The sequence below is a fragment of the Scyliorhinus torazame genome, chromosome 4 (genome assembly GCF_047496885.1).
Source record: "Scyliorhinus torazame isolate Kashiwa2021f chromosome 4, sScyTor2.1, whole genome shotgun sequence".
Taxonomy (NCBI): domain Eukaryota; kingdom Metazoa; phylum Chordata; class Chondrichthyes; order Carcharhiniformes; family Scyliorhinidae; genus Scyliorhinus; species Scyliorhinus torazame.
The window spans coordinates 83294829-83318254 of record NC_092710.1 but is presented as its reverse complement, the minus strand read 5'-3'; the positions used below and the strand labels follow the sequence as shown (position 1 = coordinate 83318254).

At 63.6% G+C, this 23426-nt stretch overlaps 1 protein-coding gene across 1 annotated transcript in view; it reads left to right on the top strand.

Annotated features, from left to right (window-relative positions):
* The first annotated feature begins 16087 nt into the window (after positions 1-16087).
* LOC140411411 (coatomer subunit alpha-like) overlaps positions 16088-23426 on the top strand; it is a 33632-nt gene continuing 26293 nt past the window's right edge. Inside the window, exon 1 of the mRNA XM_072500520.1 lies at positions 16088-16396. The gene's annotated coding sequence lies outside the window, so the exon portion shown is untranslated. The remainder of the gene's footprint in view (positions 16397-23426) is intronic.

The window sequence follows — 23426 nt, the reverse complement described above, 5'->3', positions numbered from 1 at the left end:
TGGGTATCGCTGCTACGTACTCCGGTGGGTATCGCCGCGACGTACTCCGGTGGGTATCGCCGCGACGTACTCCGGTGGGTATCGCCGCTACGTACTCCGGTGGGTATCGCCGCTACGTACTCCGGTGGGTATCGCCGCTACGTACTCCGGCGGGTATCGCCGCTACGTACTCCGGCGGGTATCGCCGCTACGTACTCCGGTGGGTATCGCCGCTATGTACTCCGGTGGGTATCGCCGCTACGTACTCCGGTGGGTATCGCTGCTATGTACTCCGGTGGGTATCGCCGCTACGTACTCCGGTGGGTATCGCTGCTATGTACTCCGGTGGGTATCGCCGCGACGTACTCCGGTGGGTATCGCCGCGACGTACTCCGGTGGGTATCGCCGCTACGTACTCCGGTGGGTATCGCCGCGACGTACTCCGGTGGGTATCGCTGCTATGTACTCCGGTGGGTATCGCCGCTACGTACTCCGGTGGGTATCGCCGCTACGTACTCCGGTGGGTATCGCCGCTACGTACTCCGGTGGGTATCGCCGCTACGTACTCCGGTGGGTATCGCCGCTACGTACTCCGGTGGGTATCGCCGCTACGTACTCCGGTGGGTATCGCCGCTATGTACTCAGGTTGGTTCTCCCTGTCCGTTCCTTTCGGCAGCCCCACGGTTCTCAAGTTCCATCAACGCAATCTGTTCAACTCCTCGCTGACCTTTTCCTTTAGGCCCCTCAGAGTTGTGATCAGGCTCGCCACCTCGGCCTCGAGTGCCGTGATCAGGTCCCCCTTGGTCCGTGGCGGCCTTCTCGAGGTCACTTGCCATTGTCTCCTGGGCCTCCCGACTCCGCTCCATCTCGGCCCCATTGCTTCTCTCATGGGGGCCGTCGCAGCTTCCATCAACGGCTGCCAGGTCTCTTCTCAACTCCTCCCTGTGCCTCTGGAGCTCAGGGGTGAAGCAGCCCGTAAGCTTGTCCATCCGTGGCTGGGCCTGGACTGGGAGCTCTGTGGGGGTCAGCCATTCCAGGGGACTGTGCTCCACATTCATGTGCAAGACCCCCAAGTTTGTGCTAAATACCAACCTCGAAGACCTTTCCAGCTTTGGGCAGGGACAAAACGTATGTACATGGTTGGCGGGGCCCCTCCCACATCGCTCACAGACATCCTCCACCCCCTCAAACAGCCGGCTCATCTTTGATTTTGTGAGGTGTGCCCATGTACAACTTTCAACTGTATCAACCCCAGCCTCGCACACGAGGTCGAGGCATTCACTCTTCGCATCACCTCACACCATTATCACTCTTCCATCGGCCCGCCCTCCAAGTTCCCATAGAATCATTGAATTTAGAGTGCAGGAGGCCACCATTCGGCCCATGGAGTTTGCACCGGCCCTTGGAAAGAGCACCACGTTAAGCCCATGCCTGCACACTATCCCACACCTCCACCCTATCCGCAAAACCCAGTAACCCCACCTTTTTGGACACTAAGGGCAATATTAGCATGTCCAAGCCACCAAACTTATAGGTCTTTGGACTGTGGGAGGAAACCGGAGCACCCGGAGGAAACCCACGCAGACACAAGGAGAATGTGCAGACTCCACACGGACAGTGACCCAAGCCGGGAATCGAACCTGGGACCCTGGAGCTGTGAAGCAACAGTGATAACCACTGTGCGACCGTGCCGTCCATAAGGTCGGGTAGCACAGTGGGAAGGTCGGGAAAACCTTCTTGCGAAATCCCGAACCTGCAGGTACCTGAACCCTTCCCCCTGCACCAACCCATACTTCTCTCCCAGCTCCTCCAGACTCGCGAATCGCCCCCGACAAACAAATCCGTCATTTCCCCTCTTGCCCCATCTCCGAATCCTCATCCATCCTCCCCGGCTCGAACCCATGATTGCCCCCACTCGGCATCCCCTCTGACCCCGCCCCCAGTTTAAAGTGCTGCCGAAACTGCCTCCAGATCTTCAAAGTGGCCACCACCACCGGACTAACCGAGTACTTTCCCGGAGCCATCGGGAGCGGCGCCGTTGCCAGTGCCCGCAGCCCCGACACGAGCCCTCCTCCATCTTAACCCATCGGGCCTCCGCCTCCTTGGTCCAGCCCTGCATCTTCTCGGCACCCAGTAATAGTACAGTACTATCGGCCCAGCCCCCCGCCCTCTCTGCAGGTCCTCCCTCCTAATCCTGACCACCTTCGCCCTTGATAAATGAGATCAATTTGTCCGCCTCCCTGAAGGACTTTGGTAAAAACACCGGCAGGCACTGGAATTGGAACAAGACTCATTCATTAGAGCTGCCTGCACCCGGCCCAATCACAGGGAGCTTGGCCCATTTACCAAAATGGTAGTTTTGGAGCCCACCCAAACCCGCGCCACCTGCAACTCCAAGTACCCGAAGTGGGTTTGCTGCCAGACGCAATGGCAGCTCCCTCCACTCCCACTGGGAAACCATAAGATGCTGGCTCTGAGAACATCCCGAATCTCTAGAGCAGCTCCCTTATATTGCCCACCGACGTGCTCGGTTCCGAGATGTACAACAGCAGATCATCGGAGTATAAATGTACCCGATGTTCCACCCTCCCCCACCCCACTATCTCCTTCCACAACCCCAAGCTCCTTAGCACAATGGCCTAAGACTCTATAGCCAGTGTAAACAGGGGGGACATAGGACATCCCTGCCTCATACCCCGGTGAAGAGCAAACTTCCCGGAGTTCATACTATTAGTGCGAACGCTCACCATCGGCTGCTTGTACAACAGCTGCACCCACGCCACAAACCTCAGCCCAAGCCGCCATCAAATAACGCCACGCTACCTAATCAAACCCCTTCCCTGTATGCCGTGCCACCACCCCCTTAGTCTTCTTTCCCTCTGCCGGAGATAGGACCACATTCGGCAACCCCCTCACATTGAGAACAGCTAACTTCCCTTCACGAACCCCATCTGAACCTCCCCAATCACCTTCAGGAGACACCCCTCCAACTTTACTGCCAGAACCTTTGCCAATATCTTGGCATCTACATTCAGTAGGGATATGGGCCGAGATGACCCACTCTACAGGGTCCTTATCCTTCATTAGTAGCAACAAAATCTAGTGCCCCATCGTCTGTGGTAAGACACCCCTGCCTATGACATCCTCAAACATTCCCACCATCAGCAGCGCCAACGGATCCTTAAATTTCTTACAGTATTCCACTGATCCCTCCACCTTCCCTGCCTGTGTCCTCCCAATCGCCTCCTTCACCTCCTGCTCCCCCTCCCCCCCCCCCCCCCCCCTCCCTGCCCGTGTCCTCCCAATCGCCTCCTTCACCTGCTGCTCCCTTCCGGCCCCTTCCCTGCCCGTGTCCTCCCAATTGCCTCCTTCGCCTCCTTCACCTCCTGCTCCCCCCCCTACCCTGCCCGTGTCCTCCCAATCGCCTCCTGCTCCCCCCCCTTCCCGGCCCGTGTCCTCCCAATCGCCACCTTCACCTCCTGCTCCCTTCCGGCCCCTTCCCTGCCTGTGTCCTCCCAATCGCCTCCTTCACATCCTGCTCCCTTCCGGCCCCTTCCCTGCCTGTGTCCTCCCAATCGCCTCCTTCACCTCCTGCTCTCCACCGGCCCCTTCCCTGCCTGTGTCCTCCCAATCGCCTCCTGCTCCCCCCTTCCCTGCCCTGCCTGTGTCCTCCCAATCGCATCCTTCACCTCCTGCTCCCCACCGGCCCCTTCCCCACATGTGTCCTCCCAATCACCTCCTTCACCTCCTGCTCCCCCCCCTTTCCTGCCTGTGTCCTCCCAATCGCCTCCTTCACCTCCTGCTCCCCACCGGCCCCTTCCCTGCATGTGTCCTCCCAATCGCCTCCTTCACCTCCTGCTCCCCACCGGCCCCTTCCCTGCCTGTGTCCTCCCAATCGCCTCCTTCACCTCCTGCTCCCCCCCCCCCCCCCCCCCCTCCCTGCCAGTGTCCTCCCAATCGCCTCCTTCACCTGCTGCTCCCTTCCGGCCCCTTCCCTGCCCGTGTCCTCCCAATCGCCTCCTTCGCCTCCTTCACCTCCTGCTCCCCCCCCTTCCCTGCCCGTGTCCTCCCAATCGCCTCCTTCACCTCCTGCTCCCCCCCCTTCCCGGCCCGTGTCCTCCCAATCGCCACCTTCACCTCCTGCTCCCTTCCGGCCCCTTCCCTGCCTGTGTCCTCCCAATCGTCTCCTTCACCTCCTGCTCCCTTCCGGCCCCTTCCCTGCCTGTGTCCTCCCAATCGCCTCCTTCACATCCTGCTCCCTTCCGGCCCCTTCCCTGCCTGTGTCCTCCCAATCGCCTCCTTCACCTCCTGCTCTCCACCGGCCCCTTCCCTGCCTGTGTCCTCCCAATCGCCTCCTGCTCCCCCCTTCCCTGCCCTGCCTGTGTCCTCCCAATCGCATCCTTCACCTCCTGCTCCCCACCGGCCCCTTCCCCACATGTGTCCTCCCAATCACCTCCTTCACCTCCTGCTCCCCCCCTTTCCTGCCTGTGTCCTCCCAATCGCCTCCTTCACCTCCTGCTCCCCACCGGCCCCTTCCCTGCATGTGTCCTCCCAATCGCCTCCTTCACCTCCTGCTCCCCACCGGCCCCTTCCCTGCCTGTGTCCTCCCAATCGCCTCCTTCACCTCCTGCTCCCCCCCCCCCCTTCCCTGCCTGTGTCCTCCCAATCGCCTCCTTCACCTCCTGCTCCCCCCACCTTCCCTGCCTGTGTCCTCCCAATCGCCTCCTTCACCTCCTGCTCCCCCCACCCCCCCTTCCCTGCCTGTGTCCTCCCAATCGCCTCCTTCACCTCCTGCTCCCCCGCCCCCCTCCCCTGCCTGTGTCGTCCCAATCGCGTCCTTCACCTCCTGCTCCCCCCCTTCCCTGCCTGTGTCCTCCCAATCGCCTCCTTCACCTCCTGCTCCCCCTCAACCCTGCCTGTGTCCTCCCAATCGCCTCCTTCACCTCCTGCTCTCCCCCTTCCCTGCCCTGCCTGTGTCCTCCCAATCGCCTCCTTCACCTCCTGCTCCCCACCGGCCCCTTCCCTGCCTGTGTCCTCCCAATCGCCTCCTTCACCTCCTGCTCCCCACCGGCCCCTTCCCTGCCTGTGTCTTCCCAATCGCCTCCTTCACCTCCTGCTCCCCCCCTTCCCTGCCTGTGTCCTCCCAATGGCCTCCTTCACCTCCTGCTCCCCCCCCCATCCCTGCCTGTGTCCTCCCAATCGCCTCCTCCACCTCCTGCTCCCCCCCCCCCCCCTTCCCTGCCTGTGTCGTCCCAATTGCCTCCTCCACCTCCTGCTCCCCCCCCCCGCCCCCCTTCCCTGCCTGTGTCCTCCCAATCGCCTCCTCCATCTCCTGCTGCCCCCCTTCCCTGCCTGTGTCCTCCCAATCGCCCCCTTCACCGCCCGCTCCCCCCCCCTTCCCTGCCTATGTCGTCCCAATCGGCTCCTTCACCTCCTGCTCCCCACCGGCTCCTTCCCTGCCTGTGTCCTCCCAATCGCCTCCTTCACCTCCTGCTCCCCCCCTTCCCTGCCTGTGTCCTCCCAATCGGCTCCTTCACCTCCTGCTCCCCACCGGCTCCTTCCCTGCCTGTGTCCTCCCAATCGCCTCCTTCACCTCCTGCTCCCCCCCTTCCCTGCCTGTGTCCTCCCAATCGTCTCCTTCACCTCCCGTTCCCCCCCGCCTCCCCCATTCCCTGCCTGTGTCCTCCAATCGTCTCCTTCACCTCCTGCTCCCCCCCCTTCCCTGCCTGTGTCCTCCCAATCACCTCCTTCACCTCCTGCTCCCCACCGGCTCCTTCCCTGCCTGTGTCCTCCCAATTGCCTCCTTCACCTCCTGCTCCGCCCCCCCCCCCTCCCCTGCCTGTGTCCTCCCAATAGCCTCCTTCACCTCCTGCTGCCCCCCACCCTTCCCTGCCTGTGTCCTCCCAATCGCCTCCTTCACCTCCTGCTCCCCCCCCCCCTTCCCTGCCTGTGTCCTCCCAATCATCTCCTTCACCTCCTGCTCCCCGCCCCCCCCCCTTCCCTGCCTGTGTCCTCCCAATCGCCTCCTTCACCTCCTGCTCCCCACCGGCCCCTTCCCTGCCTGTGTCCTCCCAATCGCCTCCTTCAGCTCCTGCTCCCTTCCGGCCCCTTCCCTGCCTGTGTCCTCCCAATCGCCCTCTTCACCTCCTGCTCCCCACCGGCCCCTTCCCTGCCGGTGTCCTCCCAATCGCCTCCTTCAGCTCCTGCTCCCTTCCGGCCCCTTCCCTGCCTGTGTCCTCCCAATCGTCTCCTTCACCTCCTGCTCCCCCCCCCTTCCCTGCCTGTGTCCTCCCAATCGCCCTCTTCACCTCCTGCTCCCCACCGGCCCCTTCCCTGCCGGTGTCCTCCCAATCGCCTCCTTCAGCTCCTGCTCCCTTCCGGCCCCTTCCCTGCCTGTGTCCTCCCAATCGCCTCCTTCACCTCCTGCTTCCCCCCTTCCCTGCCTGTGTCCTCCCAATCGTCTCCTTCACATCCTGCTCCCCCCCCTTCCCTGCCTGTGTCCTCCCAATCGCCTCCTTCACCTCCTGCTCCCCACCGGCCCCTTCCCTGCCTGTGTCCTCCCAATCGCCTCCTTCACCTCCTGCTCCCCACCGGCCCCTTCCCTGCCGGTGTCCTCCCAATCGCCTCCTTCACCTCCTGCTTCCCCCCTTCCCTGCCTGTGTCGTCCCAATCGCCTCCTGCTCCCCGCCCCCCCCCCCTTCCCTGCCCGTGTCCTCCCAATCGCCTCCTTCACCTCCTGCTCCCCACCGGCCCCTTCCCTGCCTGTGTCCGCCCAATTGCCTCCTGCTCCCTTCCGGCCCCTTCCCTGCCTGTGTCCTCCCAATCGCCTCCCCGCCCCCCCCCCCCCCTTCCCTGCCTGTGTCCTCCCAATCGCCTCCTTCAGCTCCTGCTCCCCCCCCCACTTCCCTGCCCGTGTCCTCCCAATCGTCTCCTTCACCTCCTGCTCCCTTCCGGCCCCTTCCCTGCCTGTGTCCTCCCAATCGCCTCCTTCACCTCCTGCACCCCCCCCCCCTTCCCTGCCTGTGTCCTCCCAATCGCCTCCTTCTCCCCATCCCCCCCCCCTTCCCTGCCCGTGTCCTCCCAATCGTCTCCTTCACCTCCTGCTCCCTTCCGGCCCCTTCCCTGCCTGTGTCCTCCCAATCGCCTCCTTCGCCTCCTGCTCCCCACCCCCCCCCGTTCCCTGCCTGTGTCCTCCCAATCGTCTCCTTCACCTCCTGCTTCCCCCCTTCCCTGCCTGTGTCCTCCCAATCGTCTCCTTCACCTCCTGCTTCCCCCCTTCCCTGCCTGTGTCCTCCCAATCGTCTCCTTCACCTCCTGCTTCCCCCCTTCCCTGCCTGTGTCCTCCCAATCGCCTCCTTCACCTCCTGCTCCCTTTCGGCCCCTTCCCTGCCGGTGTCCTCCCAATCGTCTCCTTCACCTCCTGCTTCCCCCCTTCCCTGCCCGTGTCCTCCCAATCGCCTCCTTCACCTCCTGCTCCCTTCCGGCCCCTTCCCTGCCCGTGTCCTCCCAATCGTCTCCTTCACCTCCTGCTCCCCCCACCCCCCCTTCCCTGCCTGTGTCCTCCCAATCGCCTCCTTCACCTCCTGCTCCCCCCCTTCCCTGCCTGTGACCTCCCAATCGCCTCCTTCACCTCCTGCTTCCCCCCTTCCCTGCCGGTGTCCTCCCAATCGCCTCCTTCACCTCCTGCTCCCCCCCCCCCCTTCCCTGCCTGTGTCCTCCCAATCGCCTCCTTCACATCCTGCTCCCCCCTTCCCTGCCTGTGTCCTCCCAATCGCCTCCTTCACCTCCTGCTCCCCCCCCCTTCCCTGCCTGTGTCCTCCCAATCGCCTCCTTCACCTCCTGCTCCCTTCCGGCCCCTTCCCTGCCTGTGTCCTCCCAATCACCTCCTTCACCTCCTGCTCTCCCCCCCCCCCCTTCCCTGCCTGTGTCCTCCCAATCGCCTCCTTCACCTCCTGCTCCCTTCCGGCCCCTTCCCTGCCTGTGTCCTCCCAATCGCCTCCTCCAACTCCTGCTCCCCCCCTCCCCCTTCCCTGCCTGTGTCGTCCCAATCGGCTCTTTCACCTCCTGCTCCCCACCAGCCCCTTCCCTGCCTGTGTCCTCCCAATCGCCTCCTCCACCTCCTGCTCCCCCCCCCCGCCCCTTCCCTGCCTGTGTCCTCCCAATCGTCTCCTTCACCTCCTGCTCCCCCCCTTCCCTGCCTGTGTCCTCCCAATCGCCTCCTCCACCTCCTGCTCCCCCCCCCCCTTCCCTGCCTGTGTCCTCCCAATCGCCTCCTTCACATCCTGCTCCCCCCCCTTCCCTGCCTGTGTCCTCCCAATCACCTCCTGCTCCCCCCCCCCCCCTTCCCTGCCTGTGTCCTCCCAATCACCTCCTGCTCCCTACCGGCCCCTTCCCTGCCTGTGTCCTCCCAATCGCCTCCTTCACCTCCTGCTCCTCCCCCCCTTCCCTGCCTGTGTCCTCCCAATCGTCTCCTTCACCACCTGCCCCCCCCCCCCCACACCCCCCTGCCTGTGTCCTCCCAATCGCCTCCTTCACCTCCTGCTCCCCCACTGACCCACTCCTAGCCTGCTCTACGCGCTTCACCCAACCTCGGCTACTCCAAACCGTCCATGAACTCACTGATCCCTCGCTTCCCCCTCGGTGGCTCCGACCTATATAGCTCCTTGTAAAACTCTTCAAATACTTTATTGATCTGCTCCGGGGTCACCACTAACTTTCCCATCTTATCCTGCACATGAACTATCTCTCGCGCCACTGCCTCCCTCCGGAGCCGGCCGGCCAGCCTACCTGCCTTCTCCTCGTGCTCACCCCCTCCCCCGGGCCAGCATACCTGCCTTCTCAAAAGAACAAAGAACAAAGAACAAAGAAATGTACAGCACAGGAACAGGCCCTTCGGCCCTCCAAGCCCGTGCCGACCATACTGCCCGACTAAACTACAATCTTCTACACTTCCTGGGTCCGTATCCTTCTATTCCCATCCTATTCATATATTTGTCAAGATGCCCCTTAAATGTCCCTATCGTCCCTGCCTCCACTACCTCCTCCGGTAGTGAGTTCCAGGCACCCACTACCCTCTGCGTAAAAAACTTGCCTCGTACATCTACTCTAAACTTTGCCCCTCTCACCTTAAACCTATGCCCCCTAGTAATTGACCCCTCTACCCTGGGGAAAAGCCTCTGACTATCCACTCTGTCTATGCCCCTCATAATTTTGTATACCTCTATCAGGTCGCCCCTCAACCTCCTTCGTTCCAGTGAGAACAAACCGAGTTTATTCAATCGCTCCTCATAGCTTATGCCCTCCATACCAGGCAACATTCTGGTAAATCTCTTCTGCACCCTCTCTAAAGCCTCCACATCCTTCTGGTAGTGTGGCGACCAGAATTGAACACTATACTCCAAGTGTGGCCTAACTAAGGTTCTATACAGCTGCAACATGACTTGCCAATTCTTATACTCAATGCCCCGGCCAATGAAGGCAAGCATGCCGTATGCCTTCTTGACTACCTTCTCCACCTGTGTAGCCCCTTTCAGTGATCTGTGGACCTGTACTCCTAGATCTCTTTGACTTTCAATACTCTTGAGGGTTCTACCATTCACTGTATATTCCCTACCTGCATTAGCCCTTCCAAAATGCATTACCTCACATTTGTCCAGGTTAAACTCCATCTGCCATCTCTCCGCCCAAGTCTCCAGACAATCTAAATCCTGCTGTATCCTCAGACAGTCCTCATCGCTATCCGCAATTCCACCAACCTTTGTGTCGTCTGCAAACTTACTAATCAGACCAGTTACATTTTCCTCCAAATCATTTATATATACTACAAAGAGCAAAGGTCCCAGCACTGATCCCTGTGGAACACCACTGGTCACAGCCCTCCAATTAGAAAAGCATCCCTCCATTGCTACCCTCTGCCTTCTATGGCCTAGCCAGTTCTGTATCCACCTTGCCAGTTCACCCCTGATCCCGTGTGACTTCACCTTTTGTACTAGTCTACCATGAGGGACCTTGTCAAAGGCCTTACTGAAGTCCATATAGACAACATCTACTGCCCTACCTGCATCAATCATCTTAGTGACCTCCTCGAAAAACTCTATCAAGTTAGTGAGACACGACCTCCCCTTCACAAAACCGTGCTGCCTCTCACTAATACGTCCATTTGCTTCCAAATGGGAGTAGATCCTGTCTCGAAGAATTCTCTCCAGTAATTTCCCTACCACTGAAGTAAGGCTCACCGGCCTGTAGTTCCCGGGATTATCCCTGCCACCCTTCTTAAACAGAGGAACAACATTGGCTATTCTCCAGTCCTCCGGGACATCCCCTGAAGACAGCGAGGATCCAAAGATTTCTGTCAAGGCCTCAGCAATTTCCTCTCCAGCCTCCTTCAGTATTCTGGGGTAGATCCCATCCGGCCCTGGGGACTTATCTACCTTAATATTTTTTAAGACACCCAACACCTCGTCTTTTTGGATCACAATGTGACCCAGGCTATCTACACCCCCTTCTCCAGACTCAACATCTACCAATTCCTTCTCTTTGGTGAATACTGATGCAAAGTATTCATTTAGTACCTCGCCCATTTCCTCTGGCTCCACACATAGATTCCCTTGCCTATCCTTCAGTGGGCCAACCCTTTCCCTGGCTACCCTCTTACTTTTTATGTAAGTGTAAAAAGCCTTGGGATTTTCCTTAACCCTATTTGCCAATGCCTTTTCATGACCCCTTCTAGCCCTCCTGACTCCTTGCTTAAGTTCCTTCCTACTTTCCTTATATGCCACACAGGCTTCTCCTCGTGCTCATAGACACCACCCCCCCCCCGCCTCGGGCCAGCATACCTGCCTTCTCCTCGTGCCCCCTCCCCCCCACGGCCAGCATACCTGCCTTCTCCCCGTGCTCATAGACCCCCCCCTCCAGCCAGCATACCTGCCTTCTCCTCGTGCCCCCTCCCCCCCACGGCCAGCATACTTGCCTTCTCCCCGTGTTCATAGACCCCCCCCTCCAGCCAGCATACCTGCCTTCTCCTCGTGCCCCCTCCCCCCCACGGCCAGCATACTTGCCTTCTCCCCGTGTTCATAGACCCCCCCCTCCAGCCAGCGTACCTGCCTTCTCCTCGTGCCCCATCCGCCCACCCCCGGCCAGCATACTTGCCTTCTCATCGTGCTCATAGACCCAACCACCCCCCACCCCACCAGCATACCTGCCTTCTCCTCGTGCTCATAGACCCCCCCACCCCCCCGGCCAGCATACCTGCCCCCCCACCCCCTCGGCCAGCATACCTGCCTTCTCCTCGTACCCATCATACCAGCCTTTTCCTCGTGACCCCCCCCCCCCCCCCCCCGGCCAGTGTACCTGCCTTCTCCTCGTGCTCATAGACCCACCCCACCCCGGCCAGCATACCTGCCTTCTCGTGCTCATAGACCCCACCCCCCCCGGCCAGCATACCTGCCTTCTCCTCGTGCCCCCCCCGGGCCAGCGTACCTGCCTTCTCCCCGTGCTCATAGACCCCACCCCCCCGGGCCAGCATACCTGCCTTCTCCTCGTGCTCATAGACCCCACCCCCCCGGCCAGCGTACCTGCCTTCTCCTCGTGCTCATAGACCCACCCCACCCCGGCCAGCATACCTGCCTTCTCGTGCTCATAGACCCCACCCCCCACCCCCCCCCGGCCAGCATACCTGCCTTCTCCTCGTGCCCCCCCCGGGCCAGCGTACCTGCCTTCTCCTTGTGCTCATAGACCCACCCCCCCCGGGCCAGCGTACCTGCCTTCTCCCCGTGCTCATAGACCCCACCCCCCCGGCCAGCATACCTGCCTTCTCCTCGTGCTCATAGACCCACCCCACCCCCCCGGCCAGCGTACCTGCCTTCTCCCCGTGCTCATAGACCCCACCCCCCCGGCCAGCATACCTGCCTTCTCCTCGTGCTCATAGACCCACCCCACCCCCCCGGCCAGCGTACCTGCCTTCTCCCCGTGCTCATAGACCCCACCCCCCCGGCCAGCATACCTGCCTTCTCCTCGTGCTCATAGACCCACCCCACCCCCCCGGCCAGCGTACCTGCCTTCTCCCCGTGCTCATAGACCCCACCCCCCCGGCCAGCATACCTGCCTTCTCGTGCTCATAGACCCCACCCCCCCGGCCAGCATACCTGCCTTCTCCTCGTGCTCATAGACCCACCCCACCCCCGGCCAGCATACCTGCCTTCTCCTCGTGCCCCCCCCCCACCCCCCGGCCAGCATACCTGCCTTCTCGTGCTCATAGACCCCACCCCCCCGGCCAGCATACCTGCCTTCTCCTCGGGCTCATAGACCCCTCCCCCGGCAGCATACCTGCCTTCTCCTCGTGCTCATGGAGCCCCCCCCTCACCCTTCTCAACTGGTGCATCGCTTTCCCTGTGGACAGCTGGTCCAACTTCGCATGAAGCTCCTTCCTCTTGGCTAAGAGGGCCGGATCAGGGTCTCCCACGTGCCTCCCGTCCACCTCCAGAATCTCCACATCCATTTTTGGTGCTCCTCCTGTTCCTCCTCATCCACCTTAGCCTTGTACGAAATCACCTCCCCACTTCACTACTGCCTTCAGTGTCTCCCAAACCACCAACTATGAAACAACCGCACCCCCCCACCCCCCGCAATTAAACCTGACATATTCCTCGATCACCTTCCCGATCTTATTGCAAAACTCCGGTCCGCGAACAACCCATGTCCATTCTCCACCCCGGTCTCTGGTCCCACTGACTGCAGCCCCTCCCCCACCACACTCCCGTTCACTAGCTAGTATGGAGAACCCTGCCCAGGCCCCCCTCCTCCCAATCCCCTTCCCCATGACCCAGTCCCTGAAAACAAGGACAAACAAACAAAACCGGCGTCAAAAACCACACCCTAGAAAACCACCATAACCCCAAAGCCCGGTATAATTGTACCCAACTGTAGTCTAGAACAAAGAAAGACTACCCTTTCCCGTCACCCAACCCAAAAACCTAACTGTTCCCCCCGCAAATACAAAACAAATAACAATCCAGAATGAGAAATAAAGGCGGAGCACAGCCCTCCTCCCCTACGTCCAAACCCCACTCACAATCCCATCCCACATTTCAGTCCCAGTCCTTCGGCCTTCACAAATGCCTCCGCCGCCTCCACCACCTCAAAGTAGTTGTCTCTCGAGTTGTAGATCACGCCGCTACTGTAGAGTGCCGCCTTCTCGCCAGCTCCACCACACGTCCCGGTATATGGGAATACCAGCTCCTTCCACTGCACCTCACGCCTTTGCTTCGCCCAACTCGGGACCTTCTCCTTAACATGAAACTGGTGACAGCAAATCCTGACCGCCCTTGGCGGCTCATTTGTCTTTGGCCTGAGTGACCAACGAGCCCTGTCCAGTCCATACCGGGAGGGTTCTTCCCCCGCCCCCAATAACTCCACCAGCATCTCCGTGAGGTACTCAGTCGGCCTCGAGTCCTCCAACCCATCAGGCAGGCCCATTATTCTTAAATCCTGTCACCTCGACCTCTTCTCCAGGTCCTCCACCTTGGCTCCGAGTCCTTTGTTGACCTCCACCACCCTCCGCAGTTCCTCACCCAACGAGGTGAACCGGTCACTTTGTTGTGACAGAGCATCCTCCACCACCTTCAAAGTCTCTCCTTACTCCTGTAACTCGGCCGATGTCTTCAACATCACCTCCTTTCGGACCATGGTCATTGCCTCCTCCACCAGCCCCTTCATCATTGCCATCACCTCCTTTCGCAGCTCGATGTGCCTCTTGAGTTCTCCGGCCATCCTTGGTCAGAGTTTCCACTGTGAAGGGCAGAGCCCCACCCGGCCTCTGCCATCTTTCCTGCAGCCAGGTTGACCTGTTCACTCGATGGCGGACATTTGCTTGTCCCCTTCTTTCCAGTGGCTTTTTTCTGGGTCTTAGACATTACTTCTGATTTCCTGCACCAGCTTATTCAAAAACTGCCCCTGAAACCGGGCACTAAAAGCCAAAAAACATGAGTCTCGAGCAGGAGCTACCCAACGTGCGACTCCCTCCATCATGCTGCCACCGGAAGTCCCATCATCCTGTAACCCAAGGCTTTCCTCCTCACTATTTACCACACCATTAAATCTCGTTCGTCTGAGAATTTATATCATTAATGTACTCCACAAGCAGCAAGGGACCCAGCACCAACCCCTGGGGAACACCACTGGACACTGGCTTCCAGTCACAAAACAACCTTTGACCGTCACCCTCTGCCTCCTGTCACTGAGCCAATTTTGGATCCAATTTGCCAAATTGCCCTGGATCCCCTGGGCTCTTACCTTCCTGATCAATCTCCCATGTGGAACCTTGTCAAAAGCCTTACTGACGTCCATGTAGACTACATCAACTGTTCCGTCGTCATCTACACACCCAAGTCACCTCCTCGAAAAATGTAATCAAATTTGAAGGACATGATCTCCTCTTGACAAAGCCATGTTGACTATCTTTGATTAATCTTTGCCTCTCCAAGTGGAAATTAATTCTGTCCCTCAAATATTTTCCCTAATAATTTCCCTACTATTGATGTGAGACTCACTGGCCTGTAAACACCTGGTTTTTGCCTACTTCCCTTTTTATTCTAATAAATTTAGAGTATCCAATTGTTTTTTTCCAAGTAAGGGGCAATTTAGCGTGGCCAATTCACCTACCATGCACATCTTTGAATTGTGGGGGTGAGACCCATGCACACACGGGGAGAATGTGCAAACTCCACATGGACCGGGGTCGGGATCGAACCCGGGTCCTCGGCGCCATGAGGCAGCAGTGCTAACCACTGCGGCACTGTGCCACCCCCTCCCTCCCCTTCTTGAATAATGGTGCCACTTCAACTGTCCTCCAGCCCCTCTCCTGTGGTCAGAGAGGATTTGCAAATTAGTGTCAAAATGGAGCGTGGTTCTCGGTTGTATTATCCACCCGGCCTCTGCATTGAGCACACATCTTCTTCAATCTCTCATCATCCAGGCAGTTCTGGATTATTCGCCCTTCCTTCCCCTTTCTTGACTGATCTCTCCAGTCCATCGTTACTCTAGAACGCTTAACTCCATAATTTCTGCACATCTCTGCAGTTGCTTTGTAAATTAGTTCCCCATACAACTTTCCCACTTAGTCAGCACCTTTAAGATTCCGTCCTTGATCCCTTTGGGATCTCCAGTACTGCAGTGCTCTGCGCAACCAATACCTCAAACCTATCTTTCTCCCCATCTTTCTTGAACACTTTGCAGCCTACTCAACACCCAGTACTGCCTTTCCTCGAGCCAGTTCTGGAAAGGCTTCTTCACCCAAAGGGTGGTGGGAGTCTGGAGCTCACTGCTTGGAGGGGGCGAAGGGCCTGTTCCTGTGCTGTAACTGCCTTTGTTCTTTGGTACTTGCGCAAGACACTCTGCACCTGTAGCTGACTGATCTCCTTGACCACACTCTTTGTATTCACGATTTAGAATGATAGAATCTCTACATTGCAGAAGGAGAGTTCGGCCCATTGAGTCTGCACCGACACTCCAAAAGAGCGCCCTGCACCCGCCCCCCAAGACTATCCCTGAAACCCCGGGCACTAACGGGCAATTTATCATGGCCAATCCAGCTAACCTGCACATCTTTGGACTGTGGGAGGAAACCGGAGGAAACCCACGCAGACACAGGGAGGATGTGTAGACGCCGCAGTGACCCAAGCCGGAATTGAAGCCGGTTCGTAGCTTGTCCCTGCCGCGGTGAGGCAGCCATTCTGACCACTGTGCCACCCCACCAATTGTCTGACTGTCCCTCACTCTGTCTTCTCCACACCTTTGCTCCCAGGCCTTTGCCCAGTCAGTACAAACCCTCCCCAATAGCACATTTACCCCCAGCAGGAAAATGTATCAAAGGTATTAAACGATATGAGTTTGGGTTGTCAGACCCAGTCTCTGACGGTATTTACCCCACAGCAGGAGGAAGATCCATTTCTCCATTTCTCTCTGTCTTTGTCCTCTTTCCTGGTTCAGAACCTCAACTTTGACCCCCGCGGCTCAGCTGACCGGCCCCCTCAGCGCGCATGCCCAAACACAGCCGGAAGTGACCTGCGTCCTGGCAGGGCCACGCATGCGCAATGCGGATTCGGCGGAGATAATGACGGTATGGGTTTACCGGAAGTGGAATCAATCACCGCGCGGGGGCGTCACGCCTCAACAAAAATAACAACAATAATCATGATCCAGAGTGGGGTATATGGGAGCGACCGCACGGGGAGGGAAGCAGCAGGATATAATTGTTTGCCGGCAGGGGAAAGAAGGCCAAAGCGGGGATCGGGGCGCGTCTGACGTCACGGCGTCAACGTCCTTCGTCTGACGTAAAGGCACATCGTCATTTCCGGCACAAGGAGAGCAACTTCCGGTGTGACGTGTCTCACCGTTTCAGGGTCTGAAACCCGGAGAGAGGGTGAGAAAAACAGAGACCCGGGGCGGGGGGGAGCGAGAGATGGAGGAAGGGTGGGTAAGGTGCCAAGGGCGAGATACTGAGGGTTTGGTGAGAGAGACAGTGGGGCCAGGGAAAATAGAGAGGAAGGCAGGGGATGAATCGGGTGGAGAGAGGGGGGCCGGGGAGAGAGTGACCGAGTGGGGGCCGGGGAGAGAGTGACCGAGTGGGGGCCGGGGAGAGAGTGACCGAGTGGGGGCCGGGGAGAGAGTGACCGAGTGGGGGCCGGGGAGAGAGTGACCGAGTGGGGGCCGGGGGGAGAGTGACCGAGTGGGGGCCGGGGAGAGAGTGACCGAGTGGGGGCCGGGGAGAGAGTGACCGAGTGGGGGCCGGGGAGAGAGTGACCGAGTGGGGGCCGGGGAGAGAGTGACCGAGTGGGGGCCGGGGAGAGGGTGACCCAGTGGGGGCCGGGGAGAGAGTGACCGAGTGGGGGCCGGGGAGAGAGTGACCGAGTGGGGGCCGGGGAGAGGGTGACCGAGTGGGGGCCGGGGAGAGAGTGACCGAGTGGGGGCCGGGGAGAGGGTGACCGAGTGGGGGCCGGGGAGAGGGTGACCGAGTGGGGGCCGGGGAGAGGGTGACCGAGTGGGGGCCGGGGAGAGAGTGACCGAGTGGGGGCCAGGGAGAGAGTGACCGAGTGGGGGCCGGGGAGAGAGTGACCGAGTGGGGGCCGGGGAGAGAGTGACCGAGTGGGGGCCGGGGAGAGAGTGACCGAGTGGGGGCCGGGGAGAGAGTGACCGAGTGGGGGCCGGGGAGAGAGTGACCGAGTGGGGGCCGGGGAGAGGGTGACCGAGTGGGGGCCGGGGAGAGGGTGACCGAGTGGGGGCCGGGGAGAGAGTGACCGAGTGGGGGCCGGGGAGAGAGTGACCGAGTGGGGGCCGGGGAGAGAGTGACCGAGTGGGGGCCGGGGAGAGAGTGACCGAGTGGGGGCCGGGGAGAGAGTGACCGAGTGGGGGCCGGGGAGAGAGTGACCGAGTGGGGGCCGGGGAGAGAGTGACCGAGTGGGGGCCGGGGGGAGAGTGACCGAGTGGGGGCCGGGGAGAGAGTGACCGAGTGGGGGCCGGGGAGAGAGTGACCGAGTGGGGGCCGGGGAGAGAGTGACCGAGTGGGGGCCGGGGAGAGAGTGACCGAGTGGGGGCCGGGGAGAGGGTGACCCAGTGGGGGCCGGGGAGAGAGTGACCGAGTGGGGGCCGGGGAGAGAGTGACCGAGTGGGGGGCCGGGGAGAGGGTGACCGAGTGGGGGCCGGGGAGAGAGTGACCGAGTGGGGGCCGGGGAGAGGGTGACCGAGTGGGGGCCGGGGAGAGGGTGACCGAGTGGGGGCCGGGGAGAGGGTGACCGAGTGGGGGCCGGGGAGAGAGTGACCGAGTGGGGGCCGGGGAGAGAGTGACCGAGTGGGGGCCGGGGAGAGGGTGACCGAGTGGGGGCCGGGGAGAGGGTGACCGAGTGGGGGCCGGGGAGAGAGTGACCGAGTGGGGGCCGGGGAGAGAGTGACCGAGTGGGGGCCGGGGAGAGAGTGACCGAGTGGGGGCCGGGGAGAGAGTGACCGAGTGGGGGCCGGGGAGAGAGTGACCGAGTGGAGGCCGGGGGAGAGGGTGACCGAGTGGGGGCCGGGGAGAGAGTGACCGAGTGGGGGCCGGGGAGAGAGTGACCGAGTGGGGGCCGGGGAGAGAGTGACCGAGTGGGGGCCGGGGAGAGGGTGACCGAGTGGGGGCCGGGGAGAGAGTGACCGAGTGGGGGCCGGGGAGAGGGTGACCGAGTGGGGGCCGGGGAGAGAGTGACCGAGTGGGGGCCGGGGAGAGGGTGACCGAGTGGGGGCCGGGGAGAGGGTGACCGAGTGGGGGCCGGGGAGAGGGTGACCGAGTGGGGGCCGGGGAGAGAGTGACCGAGTGGGGGCCGGGGAGAGAGGGGGGCCGGGAGAGAGTGACCGAGTGGGGGCCGGGGAGAGAGTGACCGAGTGGGGGCCGGGGAGAGGGTGACCGAGTGGGGGCCGGGGAGAGGGTGACCGAGTGGGGGCCGGGGAGAGAGTGACCGAGTGGGGGCCGGGGAGAGGGTGACCCAGTGGGGGCCGGGGAGAGAGTGACCGAGTGGGGGCCGGGGAGAGGGTGACCGAGTGGGGGCCGGGGAGAGGGTGACCGAGTGGGGGCCGGGGAGAGAGTGACCGAGTGGGGGCCGGGGAGAGGGTGACCGAGTGGGGGCCGGGGAGAGAGTGACCGAGTGGGGGCCGGGGAGAGAGTGACCGAGTGGGGGCCGGGGAGAGGGTGACCGAGTGGGGGCCGGGGAGAGAGTGACCGAGTGGGGGCCGGGGAGAGAGTGACCGAGTGGGGGCCGGGGAGAGAGTGACCGAGTGGGGGCCGGGGAGAGAGTGACCGAGTGGGGGCCGGGGAGAGGGTGACCCAGTGGGGGCCGGGGAGAGAGGGGGGCCGGGGAGAGAGTGACCGAGTGGGGGCCGGGGAGAGGGTGACCGAGTGGGGGCCGGGGAGAGGGTGACCGAGTGGGGGCCGGGGAGAGAGGGGGGCCGGGGAGAGAGTGACCGAGTGGGGGCCGGGGAGAGGGTGACCGAGTGGGGGCCGGGGAGAGAGGGGGGCCGGGGAGAGGGTGACCGAGTGGGGGCCGGGGAGAGGGTGACCGAGTGGGGGCCGGGGAGAGAGTGACCGAGTGGGGGCCGGGGAGAGGGTGACCGAGTGGGGGCCGGGGAGAGGGTGACCGAGTGGGGGCCGGGGAGAGGGTGACCGAGTGGGGGCCGGGGAGAGAGGGGGGCCGGGGAGAGAGTGACCGAGTGGGGGCCGGGGAGAGAGGGGGGCCGGGGAGGGATTGACCGAGTGGGGGCCGGGGAGAGAGTGACCGAGTGGGGGCCGGGGAGAGAGTGACCGAGTGGGGGCCGGGGAGAGAGTGACCGAGTGGGGGCCGGGGAGAGGGTGACCGAGTGGGGGCCGGGGAGAGAGTGACCGAGTGGGGGCCGGGGAGAGAGTGACCGAGTGGGGGCCGGGGAGAGAGTGACCGAGTGGGGGCCGGGGAGAGGTGACCGAGTGGGGGCCGGGGAGAGAGTGACCGAGTGGGGGCCGGGGAGAGAGTGACCGAGTGGGGGCCGGGGAGAGGGTGACCGAGTGGGGGCCGGGGAGAGGGTGACCGAGTGGGGGCCGGGGAGAGGGTGACCGAGTGGGGGCCGGGGAGAGAGGGGGGGCCGGGGAGAGAGTGACCGAGTGGGGGCCGGGGAGAGAGGGGGGCCGGGGAGGGAGTGACCGAGTGGGGGCCGGGGAGAGGGTGACCGAGTGGGGGCCGGGGAGAGGGTGACCGAGTGGGGGCCGGGGAGAGGGTGACCGAGTGGGGGCCGGGGAGAGGGTGACCGAGTGGGGGCCGGGGAGAGAGTGACCGAGTGGGGGCCGGGGAGAGGGTGACCGAGTGGGGGCCGGGGAGAGAGTGACCGAGTGGGGGCCGGGGAGAGGGTGACCGAGTGGGGGCCGGGGGAGAGGGGGGCCGGGGAGAGAGTGACAGAGTGGGGGCCGGGGAGAGGGTGACCGAGTGGGGGCCGGGGAGAGAGTGACCGAGTGGGGGCCGGGGAGAGAGTGACCGAGTGGGGGCCGGGGAGAGAGTGACCGAGTGGGGGCCGGGGAGAGGGTGACCGAGTGGGGGCCGGGGAGAGGGTGACCGAGTGGGGGCCGGGGAGAGGGTGACCGAGTGGGGGCCGGGGAGAGAGTGACCGAGTGGGGGCCGGGGAGAGGGTGACCGAGTGGGGGCCTGGGAGAGAGTGACCGAGTGGGGGCCGGGGAGAGGGTGACCGAGTGGGGGCCGGGGAGAGGGTGACCGAGTGGGGGCCGGGGAGAGGGTGACCGAGTGGGGGCCGGGGAGAGGGTGACCGAGTGGGGGCCGGGGAGAGAGTGACCGAGTGGGGGCCGGGGAGAGAGTGACCGAGTGGGGGCCGGGGAGAGGGTGACCGAGTGGGGGCCGGGGAGAGAGTGACCGAGTGGGGGCCGGGGAGAGGGTGACCGAGTGGGGGCCGGGGAGAGAGTGACCGAGTGGGGGCCGGGGAGAGAGTGACCGAGTGGGGGCCGGGGAGAGGGTGACCGAGTGGGGGCCGGGGAGAGAGTGACCGAGTGGGGGCCGGGGAGAGGGTGACCGAGTGGGGGCCGGGGAGAGAGTGACCGAGTGGGGGCCGGGGAGAGAGTGACCGAGTGGGGGCCGGGGAGAGAGTGACCGAGTGGGGGCCGGGGAGAGAGTGACCGAGTGGGGGCCGGGGAGAGGGTGACCGAGTGGGGGCCGGGGAGAGGGTGACCGAGTGGGGGCCGGGGAGAGAGTGACCGAGTGGGGGCCGGGGAGAGGGTGACCGAGTGGGGGCCTGGGAGAGAGTGACCGAGTGGGGGCCGGGGAGAGAGGGGGGCCGGGGAGAGAGTGACCGAGTGGGGGCCGGGGAGAGGGTGACCGAGTGGGGGCCGGGGAGAGAGGGGGGCCGGGGAGAGAGTGACCGAGTGGGGGCCGGGGAGAGGGAGACCGAGTTGGAGCTGGGGAGAGGGTGACCGAGTGGGGGCCGGGGAGAGAGTGACCGAGTGGGGGCCGGGGAGAGGGTGACCGAGTGGGGGCCGGGGAGAGGGTGACCGAGTGGGGGCCGGGGAGAGAGGGGGGCCGGGGAGACAGTGACCGAGTGGGGGCCGGGGAGAGAGTGACCGAGTGGGGGCCGGGGAGAGAGTGACCGAGTGGGGGCCGGGGAGAGAGTGACCGAGTGGGGGCCGGGGAGAGAGTGACCGAGTGGGGGAGAGAGTGACCGAGTGGGGGCCGCAGAGAGAGTGACCGAGTGGGGGCCGGGGAGAGAGTGACCGAGTGGGGGCCGGGGAGAGGGTGACCGAGTGGGGGCCGGGGAGAGGGGTGACCGAGTGGGGGCCGGGGAGAGGGTGACCGAGTGGGGGCCGGGGAGAGGGTGACCGAGTGGGGGCCGGGGAGAGGGTGACCGAGTGGAGGCCGGGGAGAGGGTGACCGAGTGGGGGCCGGGGAGAGAGTGACCGAGTGGGGGCCGGGGAGAGAGTGACCGAGTGGGGGCCGGGGAGAGAGTGACCGAGTGGGGGAGAGAGTGACCGAGTAGGGGCCGGGGAGAGAGTGACCGAGTGGGGGCCGGGGAGAGAGTGACCGAGTGGGGGCCGGGAGAGAGTGACCGAGTGGGGGCCGGGGAGAGAGTGACCGAGTGGGGGCCGGGGAGAGAGTGACCGAGTGGGGGCCGGGGAGAGAGTGACCGAGTGGGGGCCGGGGAGAGAGTGACCGAGTGGGGGCCGGGGAGAGGGTGACCGAGTGGGGGCCGGGGAGAGGGTGACCGAGTGGGGGCCGGGGAGAGGGTGACCGAGTGGGGGCCGGGGAGAGAGTGACCGAGTGGGGGCCGGGGAGAGAGTGACCGAGTGGGGGCCGGGGAGAGAGTGACCGAGTGGGGGCCGGGGAGAGAGTGACCGAGTGGGGGCCGGGGAGAGAGTGACCGAGTGGGGGCCGGGGAGAGAGTGACCGAGTGGGGGCCGGGGAGAGAGTGACCGAGTGGGGGCCGGGGAGAGAGTGACCGAGTGGGGGCCGGGGAGAGAGTGACCGAGTGGGGGCCGGGGAGAGAGTGACCGAGTGGGGGCCGGGGAGAGAGTGACCGAGTGGGGGCCGGGGAGAGAGTGACCGAGTGGGGGCCGGGGAGAGAGTGACCGAGTGGGGGCCGGGGAGAGAGTGACCGAGTGGGGGCCGGGGAGAGAGTGACCGAGTGGGGGCCGGGGAGAGGGTGACCGAGTGGGGGCCGGGGAGAGGGTGACCGAGTGGGGGCCGGGGAGAGAGTGACCGAGTGGGGGCCGGGGAGAGGGTGACCGAGTGGGGGCCGGGGAGAGGGTGACCGAGTGGGGGCCGGGGAGAGGGTGACCGAGTGGGGGCCGGGGAGAGGGTGACCGAGTGGGGGCCGGGGAGAGGGTGACCGAGTGGGGGCCGGGGAGAGGGTGACCGAGTGGGGGCCGGGGAGAGGGTGACCGAGTGGGGGCCGGGGAGAGGGTGACCGAGTGGGGGCCGGGGAGAGGGTGACCGAGTGGGGGCCGGGGAGAGAGTGACCGAGTGGGGGCCGGGGAGAGGGTGACCGAGTGGGGGCCTGGGAGAGAGTGACCGAGTGGGGGCCGCGGAGAGAGTGACCGAGTGGGGGCCAGGGAGAGAGTGACCGAGTGGGGGCCGGGGAGAGAGTGACCGAGTGGGGGCCGGGGAGAGAGTGACCGAGTGGGGGCCGGGGAGAGAGTGACCGAGTGGGGGCCGGGGAGAGAGTGACCGAGTGGGGGCCGGGGAGAGAGTGACCGAGTGGGGGCCGGGGAGAGAGTGACCGAGTGGGGGCCGGGGAGAGAGTGACCGAGTGGGGGCCGGGGAGAGAGTGACCGAGTGGGGGCCGGGGAGAGAGTGACCGAGTGGGGGCCGGGGAGAGAGTGACCGAGTGGGGGCCGGGGAGAGAGTGACCGAGTGGGGGCCGGGGAGAGAGTGACCGAGTGGGGGCCGGGGAGAGAGTGACCGAGTGGGGGCCGGGGAGAGAGTGACCGAGTGGGGGCCGGGGAGAGAGTGACCGAGTGGGGGCCGGGGAGAGAGTGACCGAGTGGGGGCCGGGGAGAGAGTGACCGAGTGGGGGCCGGGGAGAGAGTGACCGAGTGGGGGCCGGGGAGAGAGTGACCGAGTGGGGGCCGGGGAGAGAGTGACCGAGTGGGGGCCGGGGAGAGAGTGACCGAGTGGGGGCCGGGGAGAGAGTGACCGAGTGGGGGCCGGGGAGAGAGTGACCGAGTGGGGGCCGGGGAGAGAGTGACCGAGTGGGGGCCGGGGAGAGAGTGACCGAGTGGGGGCCGGGGAGAGAGTGACCGAGTGGGGGCCGGGGAGAGAGTGACCGAGTGGGGGCCGGGGAGAGAGTGACGAGTGGGGGCCGGGGAGAGAGTGACCGAGTGGGGGCCGGGGAGAGAGTGACCGAGTGGGGGCCGGGGAGAGAGTGACCGAGTGGGGGCCGGGGAGAGAGTGACCGAGTGGGGG